A 13,014-nucleotide genomic window follows, 5' to 3' on the forward strand; every position below is an offset into this window, starting at 1 on the left:
TTCCAGCACCATTTCCAAACTCTGCACCAGTGCCAGGTGTTTATTCTGTGAGTTCCCATTTTGGGAATAAAACATTCTGTATGTGGCAAATAATAACATCTATTTACAAACAGCTGTTGCTGCACGAATAAATATAGTTCTAAAAGGAAGAAATCCAGTATAAAATAAAATCCCTTTTTTCATTTAGCACTTGAGCTGCAATCAGGAGGAACAATCCATTTCAGGCAGTAACAGTTTCCTGTTACCAGCCAGCAGTGTTTAAAAAATAACCCAAGGAGGCATTGCCCCATTTCCTCAGCACTGGGATGTGCCAGGACAGCCCAGTTCCCTGTGTCCCATCCCTGCTCCCCGTGTCCCATCCCTGTTCCCTGTGTCCCATCCCTGCTCCCTGTGTCCCATCCCTGTTCCCTGTATCCCATCCTTGCTCCCCGTTTCCCATCCATGCTCCCTGTGTCCCATCCCTGCTCCCCATGTCCCATCCTTGCTCCCTGTGTCCCATCCCTGTTCCCTGTGTCCCATCCCTGTTCCCTGTGTCCCATCCCTGCTCCCCGTGTCCCACCCCTGTTCCCCGTGTCCCATCCCTGTTCCCTGTATCCCATCCCTGTTCCCTGTGTCCCATCCCTGTTCCCTGTATCTCATCCCTGCTCCCTGTATCCCATCCCTGCCTGCAGAGATGGGCACAGCTGGGCCATTTTGGCCTCTCCAAATTCCTGTGGCTGCCCCAGCCCAGCATCCCAGAGCTGCTCCCATCCCTGCCCGAGGGCTGAGTTTTGGCACTCAGGGTTCCCCCTCCTGCTCCTCCCATCATTTTGTCCTTCCAGGAGCAGCCCCTTCCATGGATTCACCCCCCATGCCCAATATCAGAGCTCCATCTAGCGCTGCTCAGCCCCTCCAGGGCCAGGGGGAAGGAGGGGGGAAAAGGGAAAGAAAAAAAAATTAAATATATTAAAGGTGTTAATAAGCGACTTATTTAAACGGAGTATCACATATTGAACATTAATCACCTTGCAGTAAAAGTGTAATTAAGGAGTCACTCTGCCTTCTGGGGAAGGCTCGCTTGGAAGCCGAGAGAAAATGGTCTCTTTATTAACACAAATTATTTTATTTGGCTAAAGGTAATAATTCTGAGTGAGGTCAGCGGGCCCCGTGCTCGCGGCGGCGGAGCCGGGCCCGGGCAGCGTTTCCATGGAGACTGAGCCAAGTTCATCCTCCCGGGGATGGCTCTGCTCTCCCACCTCCACCAGGACGGCAAAAACACGGCCTGGGCTCCCTCGGGGGCTGCATCCCACCGGGAGAGCCCCCGGACCCTCCTGCGGGTCTGGGGACACGATGGGAGGGTGATGGCACTGTCCCCTTCCATGGCACTGTCCCCTCCCATGGCACTGTCCCTCCCCATGGCACTGTCCCCTCCCTGTGGCACTGTCCCCTCCCCATGGCACTGTCCCCTCCCATGGCACTGTCCCTTCCCATGGCACTGTCCCCTTCCATGGCACTGTCCCCTTCCATGGCACTGTCCCTCCCCATGGCACTGTGCCCTCCCATGGCACTGTCCCCTCCCATGGCACCGTCCCCTCCCCATGGCACTGTCCCCTCCCATGGCACTGTCCCTTCCTATGGCACTGTCCCCTCCCATGGCACCGTCCCCTCCCCATGGCACTGTGACCTCCCCATGGCACTGTCCCCTCCCATGGCACTGTCCCCTCCTATGGCACTGTCCCCTCCCATGGCACTGTCCCTTCCCATGGCACTGTCCCTTCCTATGGCACTGCACCATCCCAGGGTGCTACGGGTGGGAATGGAGCTCCAGGAGCAGGAGCAGCGTTTGGGATTGGCTTCTGGTGGGTTTAGGACAACTGTAGGGCAGTGGTGAGGTGGTTGTAGGGTGGCTGTGAAACCCATCCTCACACGGCCAAGCTGGGGGGATTTTCCCCCATCACCTTCCCCCAGGGCTCTGGCTTCACCTCTCCAGAGAGCTGCACCAGCTGCAAGCCCACCAGGAGAAGCACACCAAAAATGGAGTTTTGTGCCCAGTTTTTCTCCTGGTTTCTGCTCGATGCCCACACTCAGCATCCTCGTGGCAGTGAAACTCCAGAGCCATTCACTGCCAGCACTTCCAGGGGGAACCAGCAGCAAATTTAAAAACCTCCACAATGTCATCAAACCAAACTCCAGCACTGGTGAAAACAAAGACAAACCTCATTTAGGGGTCTGGGCTGGAGCCCCCTTTGTGCCAGGCAGTGCTGGGAGAGCTGGTGTGTCACTGTGGCTGGCAGGAGGATGCTCTGGGCTCAGCAGTGATTTATTTATTTATTTATCTGCCTCCCGTGCCATGTCACCCTTTACAGGCAGCCCTGGATGTGGAGTACAGCACGAACATTTCACTGGTATTCCTACCTTTCAATGCAAAAAGATAAGAGTGGAAATCTGGGAGACAGGGGATGTGGCTGTGGATGCTCCTCCTCCTCCTCTTCCTCCTCTCTCTGCACTCCCAGGCTCCATGAGGACAATTCCACTGCCCAAATGTGCTCTAATCCTCCTTCAAAAATAAACCCAACCCCCTTAACCAACACCCCTCATGGTCCAACATCCCTGCTGGCCAGGGCTGCAGCCACAAACAGCCTGGCCCCAACTGCTGGCCAGGCCCAGGGAACTTATTAACACCCAGTCAAGATTAATCAAGCAGGGAGAGCTAAAGCAGGGCCCTAATTAGTTGCTGATGATAACTATATTTGTCATCCTCTCCCCAATTAGTCTACTGTACGTTTCGGAGTTTAATTGCACCTTGTTCTTCATTTAAATGTCATCATGTGCATATATTCTCCTCCTTCTTTAGCAAATTTGAGAAAAATTTGACATTAAATATAGATTATCTTTAGATTTTCATAATTAACACAACTGAACTGCCATGAGCCTAAATACATCTCCTCTGCTATAAATCTGGCCCCTCTTGGGTGGGTGCTCCAAAGGGCTGTGGGTGTGGGATGCCCCCCTGGCACTGGTGGCACTGGGGACGTGTGTGGGTGGCACCTCATGCCCAGGACACGGCCTCGAGGTCCCCCTCAGAAGGAAGGGATGGACCAACCTTTGGGATTTTCTCCCTTTTGGGTTTCTTTTCCTGCTTGTCACAGCTGATGCCGTTTGGGAGCGTGGTGTGCAGGCACTGGGTCAGATTGTGCCTGGGGAAGGACGAGGGTGAGGAGATTGTCCCATGTCCCCCTCCCCAGGGACAGCCCTGCCCAGGCAGCCCCTGAGCCCTCCCCTGCCCCAGCAGGGCCAGCACAGGGAGCTGGGGCTGTCCCCAGGTCCTCCCCAGTGCCACTGATCCAGATTAGCAGATATTCAATATATTGATGGACAGAGAGAGCTGCAGGGACTGACCCGTGCCTCTGTGTCCCTTTAACCCTTCAGCTGCTGCCCACAGCTCACACAGGACCCTGTGCCACCTCAGGGGGGACACTCAGCCACCTCAGCCCCTGCCACCCTGTGCCTGCATGGAAGCTCAGGGGCAGCAAACCCTGGGGAATGGTCGATCCTGAGCCATTCCCTGCTGTCACCAGGGAGCCTGGAGCTCCTCTCCTGACACACCTGATGCTGCCCAGCCCCAGCCAGGCCCTGCTGTGCCCCCTGAGCCCCCAGCCCAGCCAGGACCAGACTCATTCTGAGCCACCCCTGGGGCAGCTCCACAGCCCTCCCTGTGCTCGTGCCAGGGCTGGGACCACCAGCATCCCCCAGTGCCCACCCTCTGCTGCCTCCTGCAGTGGTTTCTGCAGGAATTCTGCAGTGGTTTTCACCCAGCCAGCTGATGTGGCCAGCAGCTCTGCCCACAGCAGGGCTGGCACTGAAAACACCCAGAGCAGGGGAAGGGGAAAAGCAGAGCAGGAGCTGCACAGTCCTACCTGTCCCTCAGGAGGAGGCTCAGCACACAGATCATCCCCAGCACCTGTGAGAAGCCAGAACAGCCCCTCTGCTCTCTGCTCCCCTCTGCTCCAGGGTGTCCAGCACAGGGAATGCAGCACTCACTCCCCGGGAGGAGCTGCTGCTGTGTGAGGAGAAGAGAAAGGAAAAGTGGGGGGAAAAATTAAAAAAAAAAAAAAAAGAAGAAGAAAATCAAGGAGTAGTCAAAAAGTGTATTAGAAGCAAATTTGGAAGGAAATCAATGGGATGTAATTGGGTTTGATTTTTCTGCCTGTTCTGTGTGCTGGGCTGGTGTGGGGTCCCCCTGTGAGCACAGGGATTAGCACAGAACAGGAGAAGTGCAGGAAGGCAGGTGGCCATGGGTTGGAGCACCAGCCCGTGGCCACCAAAGTGTGACAGCTCCATCACTGCTGGCAGGGCCACAGCAGCAGGAACATGGAAACACAGACCAGGGACCAGCCAGGAATTTGCTCCTGCAGTGCTCTCCCTGCTGCCTCCTCCCTGGCACAAACCCACCCTGGCAGGGCAGGGACTGTCCCCAGAGCTTCTCCTCCTTCCACGGGGTCCCAGACAAGTCCTGCCTGCTGGAAATGTCCCTAAACCTCTGGGAGGGACCCCCCTGTCCCCACAGCAGGGATGTTCCTCCCCTCCCTGCATCACCAGACACGGGTGGAGGGCAGTGGGAAAGGAGAGAACTCTTGTCCCAGTGCATCCTGCACTGCACACAGCATCAGCACCTGCCTGGAAATCCTGGCCTTGGTTCTCCTGCCCTGAACAGGAGAGATCCACGAGGTGCTTGGAGGGCAAAGCCCAGCCCCTGCCCACAGGGATGCTCCAGGGACACTCCTTGTTATTCCTTGGGAAAACACAGCCAAGGCTGAGGCAGGAATGGAATAAAGGAATAAACCCATGCTGATGGTGAACCTGAGCCCTTCCCACAGCCAGCAGCACAAGCAAAAGCTGCTTTTATGTTCTTTTATGTTGTTACTGCACCTGTTTCCTGAGGAAACTTCCCACAGCTGGAGAGTCCAGCTCCACGTCCCATTTTCCAGCCAAAGCCTGGGAACAGGCCCAGTCTGAAATGAAAGAGGGTGGGAAGCACCCAGGGGTCTGTAGGGCCCCGTGGGAGCATTCACAAGCACACACAGAGCTTTGGGTGCCTCAGATTTAAAATAGATTTATTTATAAACAGATTTATTTATATGTTCATCCCTCCCTGCAGTTTTCACTGTTGACTTTCCAGCTGTCTCTCCTCGCCTTCTGAAGTTGTTTGGGCTTTTTTTTTTTTTTTTCCCCTTTAACCTTGAAAATTAACCTAAAACACAGGGTGCTGTACACATGACTTGCTGAAATAAATTGCATCCTTAATTATGAACACCCTGGGCTGCGCTGTGCTCCAGGCCACGCTGCCCCAGCGGACACCCCCCTCCTGATGAGTGCTTATTGAACACAGGAACAACAATCAACACTAATTAAATACTCAGCTGTGGAGAGGAGACAATGTTTATCAAAAAATGCAAGAGGAGGGGAGCTCATCCTCTGTTTGCCATAATTAGTCAGTGACGCTCCCCAGGCGCTCTCGGAAATCGAACTCGGGTTTGTTCACATCTGCTTGGCACAGGCACACAAAGGCCAGCCTGGCCCTGTCCCCGTGTGTCCCCCCCCTGCCCCCAGAGTGACACCCCACCCTGCTCTGGGACATTCCAGGGCAGCCAGGCACTGCTGGCTGTGGGGATGCCACGCCGGGCACACCAAGGGATGTGGCAGGGGCACCACGGGGTCCCTGTCCCCAAACCCTTGGGCACAGGAGCTGCTGGGGCTCAGAGAGGGGGGAGAGGGAAGGGAGAGGGCACAAGGTGCCCACACAGTGCCCTGCACCCCATCAAACCCAGCCCCTCAGCAGGAGCATCATTTGAATGCAATTTTGTACCTTTTTAGTGCTTTCCTGGAATTCTGCAGTGGTTTTCAGCTGGGGAAGGCGCAGGACAGGGCTGTTCCTTTCCCTCTGCTCCTTTCCCTCTGTCTCACATCATTACCAGCTTAAGGATCTACTCAGCAGCAGAGAACAAGAGTTAAAATTTCCCTGAAGGAGCGGAATCAGGAGATTACTGGGGCTGGGGTTGGAATGCTGGAGCCTGGGACAGTTCCAGATAAGCAAACACCCTTTCCAGCTTGTCCATGAGTGAAGAGAAAGCCCCTCTCCATCCCACTCCATGTTCCAACATTCATCCAAGCACTGCTGAACATCCCTGTCCTGTCCATCCACACCCACATTCCCTTCCTGTCTGCTGCTGGGGGGACACACCAGCCCGGGGGGGAAACCTTTATTATTCTTTCGGTGAAAAATTTCTTCCTAACATCCAACCTGTACCTGCCCTAGCTTGGGACTGTGTCCCCTCCTGGAATTAATCCAGACTGACTCCCCAGGAGCCAGAGGAGGACTGGAAGTCGCTGCTGAGGATGGCTGGGGAGGGGTGACACCAGGACAGGGACAGAGCAGAAGCTGCTGCTGCTCCTTGCCAGCCCAGCTGTGGCCTCAGCACTCCAGGTTAAATAACCAGGCTCAGAAATCAGAGCACTGCCCTTGCCCTCCCATCTACCCTAAATACCTACAGCATTTCTGGTAGCAAACAATCTCCAAGACTCATTTCTTGGAGCAGCAGCAGATGGTCAAGAGCATTTCCTGAAATTGAATATTATAATGAATTTAGGATCGAGAAAATTTACATAATAATCTGGTTTAGATTCTGATAGAGAAGAAACCTACATAGAAACTGCTTCTTTTCAGCTCTTTGAATTAAAGTATAAATCTCCAAGTATTTTAATTATAAACAAACTTTTTGCTCTTCTGGGTCCTTGGAAGAAATTGAAAAATTAACTGCCCGGGGAGGCTGAAGGCCACACATCAGGTTCAGCTCAGGTTTGCCCCCCAGGGGCTGGGATGGGATGTTTGGGAGCCTGGTGTGCCAGAGGGGACTCAGATTTGGCTGATCCTGTAGATCCCTCCTCAAACTGCACCACCCCAGACTGGGAACCTTGGAGCTGCTCAGGGAAGTCAAAAACTCCTGAAGTGGGGGCTCTGGGTGTGTCCCCACAGCCTGGGATGGGGATGGGGATATGGGAATGGGATGGGGATTGGGATGGGGATATGGGGATATGGATGGGGATATGGGGATATGGGGATGGGGATATGGGGTAATGGGGATATGGGGATATGGATGGGGATATGGGGGAATGGGGATATGGGGGAATGGGGATATGGGAATATGGGGATGGATATGGGGATGGATATGGGGATGGATATAGGGAAGGGGGATATGGGGATGGGAGTGGGAATGGGGATTTGGGGATGGGATGATGGCTCCTAGGGAATCAGCCATTCCCAGATCCCAGTGAAGGATCCAGGATCCCCCATGCTGGGTGCACACATCCCACTCCCCACCCTGCTCAGGGCACACACGGTGCCACAAGGCACAGGGTGAAGCTGGGAATTCCCTTTTGGGGTCATCTCAGCCTCACCCCTGGCACAGCCCCATGCCAATCCCATTCCCAGGACACCAGCACTGGCACAGCCAGGGCTCCCTCCATCCTCATCCTCCCTCTGGACCACAGGAGAATTCCTCTTCCCAGCCTTGTGCCAGGAGATGCAGAGGGCCCTTTCCTCTTGGAAAAGCAAATATTTAGTCTAGATAAACCCCCCCCCCCGAGCGTTTTCCCCAGGTAATACTGGTAACTAAAATAATCACATTCACTTTGCTGGTTTAATTTTATATTTCCATTCCTACCTTATCTTTTTTCTGCAAGCATCATTAAACCACACCATAACAAAAATACATGAACTGTTATTCTTTCCAGAGAAGCCATAAACCACCTCAAAGCTTTTCAAGTTTATTCTTATCTCGTACATCTTCCTCTGGTTGGGGTTTTTTTTTCCCCTTCATGCATTTCAGAAAGGTAGTTTTCCCTAATGTTAAGAATAGTTGCATTGAAAATGAGATGCTGCCTCTGAAAAGCCCCTCTGGAGGATTAAATAAGTAAAATATAGCCAGAAACTAAACTGGAACCTCATTAAAATAATTTTGCAAGGAGAAATCCTACTCTACAATAGGTTTTCAATATCACTTAGAAAATTCTTTGAGTCATATATATATGTTCTTAATTCAGGACCTTCCATTAAAAAAGACATTACAGAGGGAAGTGAAAGGCCATTTAGCACCCTTGTTTATATGAAAATGCATATTAGGCAGGGATGCAATCTCCAGCAGAAGGTTGGGATGCAGTTGGAATGAGCTGTGCCTGGCTGGGAGGTGCTAATGAGGGCTGGCAAAGCTGGGAGGCAGCACCAGCCCCTCCTTATCCTGCCAGGGAATTCAGCCACTCCTGCATCCCCCTTTTCTCTGTACCTGTTCCCACCTCCTGGCCTCCCTGGGCTGTCCCGTGTCCACCCCAAGGTGGGTTTGTGGCACCAACCTGCTCCATGTTCAGCAGGCAGCAATGAGGCTGTGCCAGAGCTTGAAGCAGGGAGGAAAACTGCTCAATTCACCCCAAAATGCTGCCCTGGGATGGAGCTGGGGTGCCAGGAATGATCCTTGGGGAAAAGGGTGACTGTCAGTCCCAAACCTTGCCATAAGTGTGCCCTGGCTGGGGCACAGGGTGGACCCAGGGGATGGGCACATCAGTGCTCAGCTCCTAAACCAGCCAGGTTTAGCTTCCCATCAATTCCCAGCACTTTGTTACAGTTTTAAAGTGTAAAATTCCTGATTTTACAGGGGTGAGGCAATCACTGCTGCTCTGCTGAAAGAAGTGCCAAGGAGCCATCACTGACCTGGCAGTGAAAAATTCCTGAGGAGGCTCCTCCGAGTGAGGCCCCAGGGCTCTCCAGATCAGAGTTGAGGTTAAATCATGGAAATTGCCCAGCTGGGAACAGTTTTCCATGTCCTGCTTAACGAGAAGGTAAAATACAGGTGACCCACAGAGGTATCCCTAGTGTACTGAGAAATATTTAATCTCCAAAGGCTCCAAAAATCTTCATAAATCTTCATGTAATGAAAATAGAAAAAGGTTAAAAAGGTTATCATCTTGTGTTAATGCGTGTTTTGTGTTGTATTGCTCTGTATTACAGGGTGAGCACAGGGTGAACTCTCTGCTCCTTGCTGTGACACCTGGGCTGGCAGGGATGACACAGTGACCTCGGCCGGCCGATGCTGCCTGTGCCATCACCTGGCACTGACGTGTTTGATGAAAATCCTGGGATTTTTCTCCTGAGAAGCCTCAGAACAGAAATGGAACCAATAACGATCTGCTGGCTGTGGAGTGTGGGCTGGAGGTGGTTTAGCAACAGGAGCATCGTGGATTGGTCTCCTGTGCATTGTTTCTACTTGATGACCAATCATGGTCCAGCTGTGTCAGGGCTGTGAGCAGTCCCAGGTTTTTATTATTCATTCCTTTCCAGCTTTCTGTCTCCTTGCTCTTTTAGTATAGTTCTAACATCTCATTTTCTTTTCATATAATAGAGATCATAAAATAATAAATCAGCCTGCTGAAAGGTGGAGTCAAGATTCTCATCTCTTCCCTCGTCCTGGGGACCCTCAAACACCACCACAATCACCGGCCTGAGCTTTAAAAATAGAAAAATTAAAACTAAATTAAATAAAAAAATAAAATTAAAAAAATAAAATAAAAAGCTTTAAAAATACAAAAATTAAATAAAAAATAAAATTAAAGAATAAAAAGCGTTAAAAATAGAAAATTTAAAACTAAAAATAAAATAAAAAATAAAATTAAAAAATAAAATAAATGCTTTCAAAAGAGAAAAATTAAAACTAAAAATTAATTTAAAATAAAATTTAAAATAAAAATATTTAAAAAGAGAAAAATTTAAAAAATAAATCAAGTAAAAAATAAAATTGAAAAATAAAATCAAAAGCTATAAAAGGGAAAAATGAAAAAATAAATTAAATAAAAAATAAAATAAAAAATAAAAAGCTTTAAAAATAGAAAAATTAAAACTAAAAATAAAATTAAAAATAATATAAAAAAAACTTTAAAGAGAAAAATTTAAAAAATAAATTTAAAAAATTAAAAATTAAATAAAAAGCTTTAAAAAGAGAAAAATTAAAAAATAAATTAAATAAAAAATAAAATAAAAAATAAAAAGCTTTAAAAATAGAAAAATTAAAACTAAAAATAAAATTAAAAATAATATAAAAAAAAACTTTAAAGAGAAAAATTTAAAAAATAAATTAAAAAAATTAAAAATTAAATAAAAAGCTTTAAAAAGAGAAAAATTAAAAAATAAATTAAATGAAAAATAAAATTAAAAAATTAAATAAAAAGCTACAAAAGGGAAAAATGAAAAAAATAAATTAAAAAATAAAATTAAAAAATAAAAAGCTTTAAAAATAGAAAAATTAAGACTAAAAATAAAATTAAAAAATAAAATTAAAAAAATAAAATAAATGCTTTAAAAAGAGAAAAATTAAAACTAAAAATTAAAAAAATAAAATTAAAAAAATGAAATAAAAAGCTTTAAAAAGAGAAAAATGAAAAAAATAAATTAAATAAAAAATAAAATTAAAAAATAAAATAAAAAGCTTTAAAAAGAGAAAAATGAAAAAAATAAATTAAATAAAAAATAAAATTAAAAAATTAAATAAAAAGCTTTAAAAAAAGAAAAATGAAAAAAATAAATTAAATAAAAAATAAAATTAAAAAATAAAATAAAAAGCTTTAAAAAGAGAAAAATGAAAAAATAAATTAAATAAAAAATAAAATAAAAAATAAAAAGCTTTAAAAATAGAAAAATTAAAACTAAAAATAAAATTAAAAATAAAATTAAAAAAAACTTTAAAGAGAAAAATTTTAAAAATAAATAAAAAAATAAAAGTAAAAATTAAATAAAAAGCTTTAAAAAGAGAAAAATTAAAAAATAAATTAAATTTTAAAAAAATTAAAAAATTAAATAAAAAGCTACAAAAGGGAAAAATGAAAAAATAAATTAAAAAATAAAATTAAAAAATAAAAAGCTTTAAAAATAGAAAAATTAAGACTAAAAATAAAATAAAAAATAAAATTAATAAAATAAAATAAATGCTTTAAAAAGAGAAAAATTAAAACTAAAAATTAAAAAAAAATAAAAAGCTTTAAAAAGAGAAAAATGAAAAAAATAAATTAAATAAAAAATAAAATTAAAAAATAAAATAAAAAGCTTTAAAAAGAGAAAAATAAAAAAAATAAATTAAATAAAAAATAAACTTAAAAAATAAAATAAAAAGCTTTAAAAAGAGAAAAATGAAAAAAATAAATTAAATAAAAAATAAAATTAAAAAATTAAATAAAAAGCTTTAAAAAGAGAAAAATGAAAAAAATAAATTAAATAAAAAATAAAATTAAAAAAATTAAATAAAAAGCTTTAAAAAGAGAAAAATGAAAAAATAAATAAAAAACAAAAAAAATACAAAGCTTTAAAAATAGAAAAATTAAAACTAACTAAAAATAAAATAAAAAATAAAATTAATAAAATAAAATAAATGCTTTGAAAAGAGAAAAATTAAAACTAAAAATTAATTTAAAAATAAAATTTAAAAAAATTAATTAAAAATAAATGTAAAACAAAAAAAAAACCTGTAAAGTACCGTAAAAGTTCCATAAAAGTACTGCCGTAAAGCAGCACTGTCGTAAAAGGCGCAGTAAAGGGCGACTGTCGTAAAAGGTGCCGTAAAGCGCGACTGTCGCAAAAGGTGCCGTAAAGCGCGACTGTCGCAAAAGGTGCCGTAAAGCAGAACTGTCGTAAAAGGTGCCGTAAAGCGCGACTGTCGTAAAAGGTGCCGTAAAGCGCGACTGTCGCAAAAGGTGCCGTAAAGCAGCACTGTCGTAAAGGTGCCGTAAAGGGCGACTGTCGTAAAAGGTGCAGTAAAGCGCGACTGTCGTAAAAGGTGCCGTAAAGCGTGACTGTCGCAAAAGCTGCCGTAAAGCAGAACTGTCGCAAAAGGTGCCGTAAAGCAGCACTGTCGTAAAAGGTGCCGTAAAGCGCGACTGTCGTAAAAGGTGCCGTAAAGCGCGACTGTCGCAAAAGGTGCCGTAAAGCGCGACTGTCGCAAAAGGTGCCGTAAAGCAGCACTGTCGTAAAAGGTGCCGTAAAGCAGCACTGTCGCAAAAGGTGCCGTAAAGTGTGACTGTCGTAAAAGGTGCCGTAAAGCAGCACTGTCGCAAAAGGTGCCGTAAAGTGTGACTGTCGTAAAAGGTGCCGTAAAGCAGCACTGTCGTAAAAGCTGCCGTAAAGCGCGACTGTCGCAAAAGGTGCCGTAAAGCGCGACTGTCGTAAAAGGTGCCGTAAAGCAGCACTGTCGTAAAAGGTGCCGTAAAGCGCGACTGTCGCAAAAGGTGCCGTAAAGCAGCACTGTCGTAAAGGTGCCGTAAAGGGCGACTGTCGTAAAAGGTGCAGTAAAGCGCGACTGTCGTAAAAGGTGCCGTAAAGCGTGACTGTCGCAAAAGCTGCCGTAAAGCAGAACTGTCGCAAAAGGTGCCGTAAAGCAGCACTGTCGTAAAAGGTGCCGTAAAGCGCGACTGTCGTAAAAGGTGCCGTAAAGCGCGACTGTCGCAAAAGGTGCCGTAAAGCGCGACTGTCGCAAAAGGTGCCGTAAAGCAGCACTGTCGTAAAAGGTGCCGTAAAGCAGCACTGTCGCAAAAGGTGCCGTAAAGTGTGACTGTCGTAAAAGGTGCCGTAAAGCAGCACTGTCGTAAAAGCTGCCGTAAAGCGCGACTGTCGCAAAAGGTGCCGTAAAGCGCGACTGTCGTAAAAGGTGCCGTAAAGCAGCACTGTCGTAAAAGCTGCCGTAAAGCGCGACTGTCGCAAAAGGTGCCGTAAAGCGCGACTGTCGTAAAAGGTGCCGTAAAGCAGCACTGTCGTAAAAGCTGCCGTAAAGCGCGACTGTCGCAAAAGGTGCCGTAAAGCGCGACTGTCGTAAAAGGTGCCGTAAAGCAGCACTGTCGTAAAAGCTGCCGTAAAGCGCGACTGTCGCAAAAGGTGCCGTAAAGCAGCACTGTCGCAAAAGGTGCCGTAAAGTGTGACTGTCGCAAACGGTGCCGTAAAGGGCGACT

The 13,014-nt window shown here is 45.8% G+C and overlaps 1 long non-coding RNA gene across 1 annotated transcript; it reads right to left on the reverse strand.

The window, feature by feature from the left end:
- Window positions 1–1,078: 1,078 nt before the first annotated feature.
- On the reverse strand, window positions 1,079–11,690 carry LOC139600046 (uncharacterized). Its single transcript, XR_011682402.1, has 6 exons — window positions 8,741–11,690; window positions 5,846–5,963; window positions 4,909–4,991; window positions 3,897–4,039; window positions 2,395–2,536; window positions 1,079–1,318 (listed from the first exon to the last, which is right to left on the reverse strand). It is a non-coding gene; the product is annotated as an uncharacterized lncRNA (long non-coding RNA).
- Window positions 11,691–13,014: the final 1,324 nt, after the last annotated feature.

The sequence above is a fragment of the Agelaius tricolor genome, unplaced genomic scaffold (assembly GCF_023055355.1).
Source record: "Agelaius tricolor isolate 1412-34295 unplaced genomic scaffold, bAgeTri1.0.p SCAF_25, whole genome shotgun sequence".
Taxonomy (NCBI): domain Eukaryota; kingdom Metazoa; phylum Chordata; class Aves; order Passeriformes; family Icteridae; genus Agelaius; species Agelaius tricolor.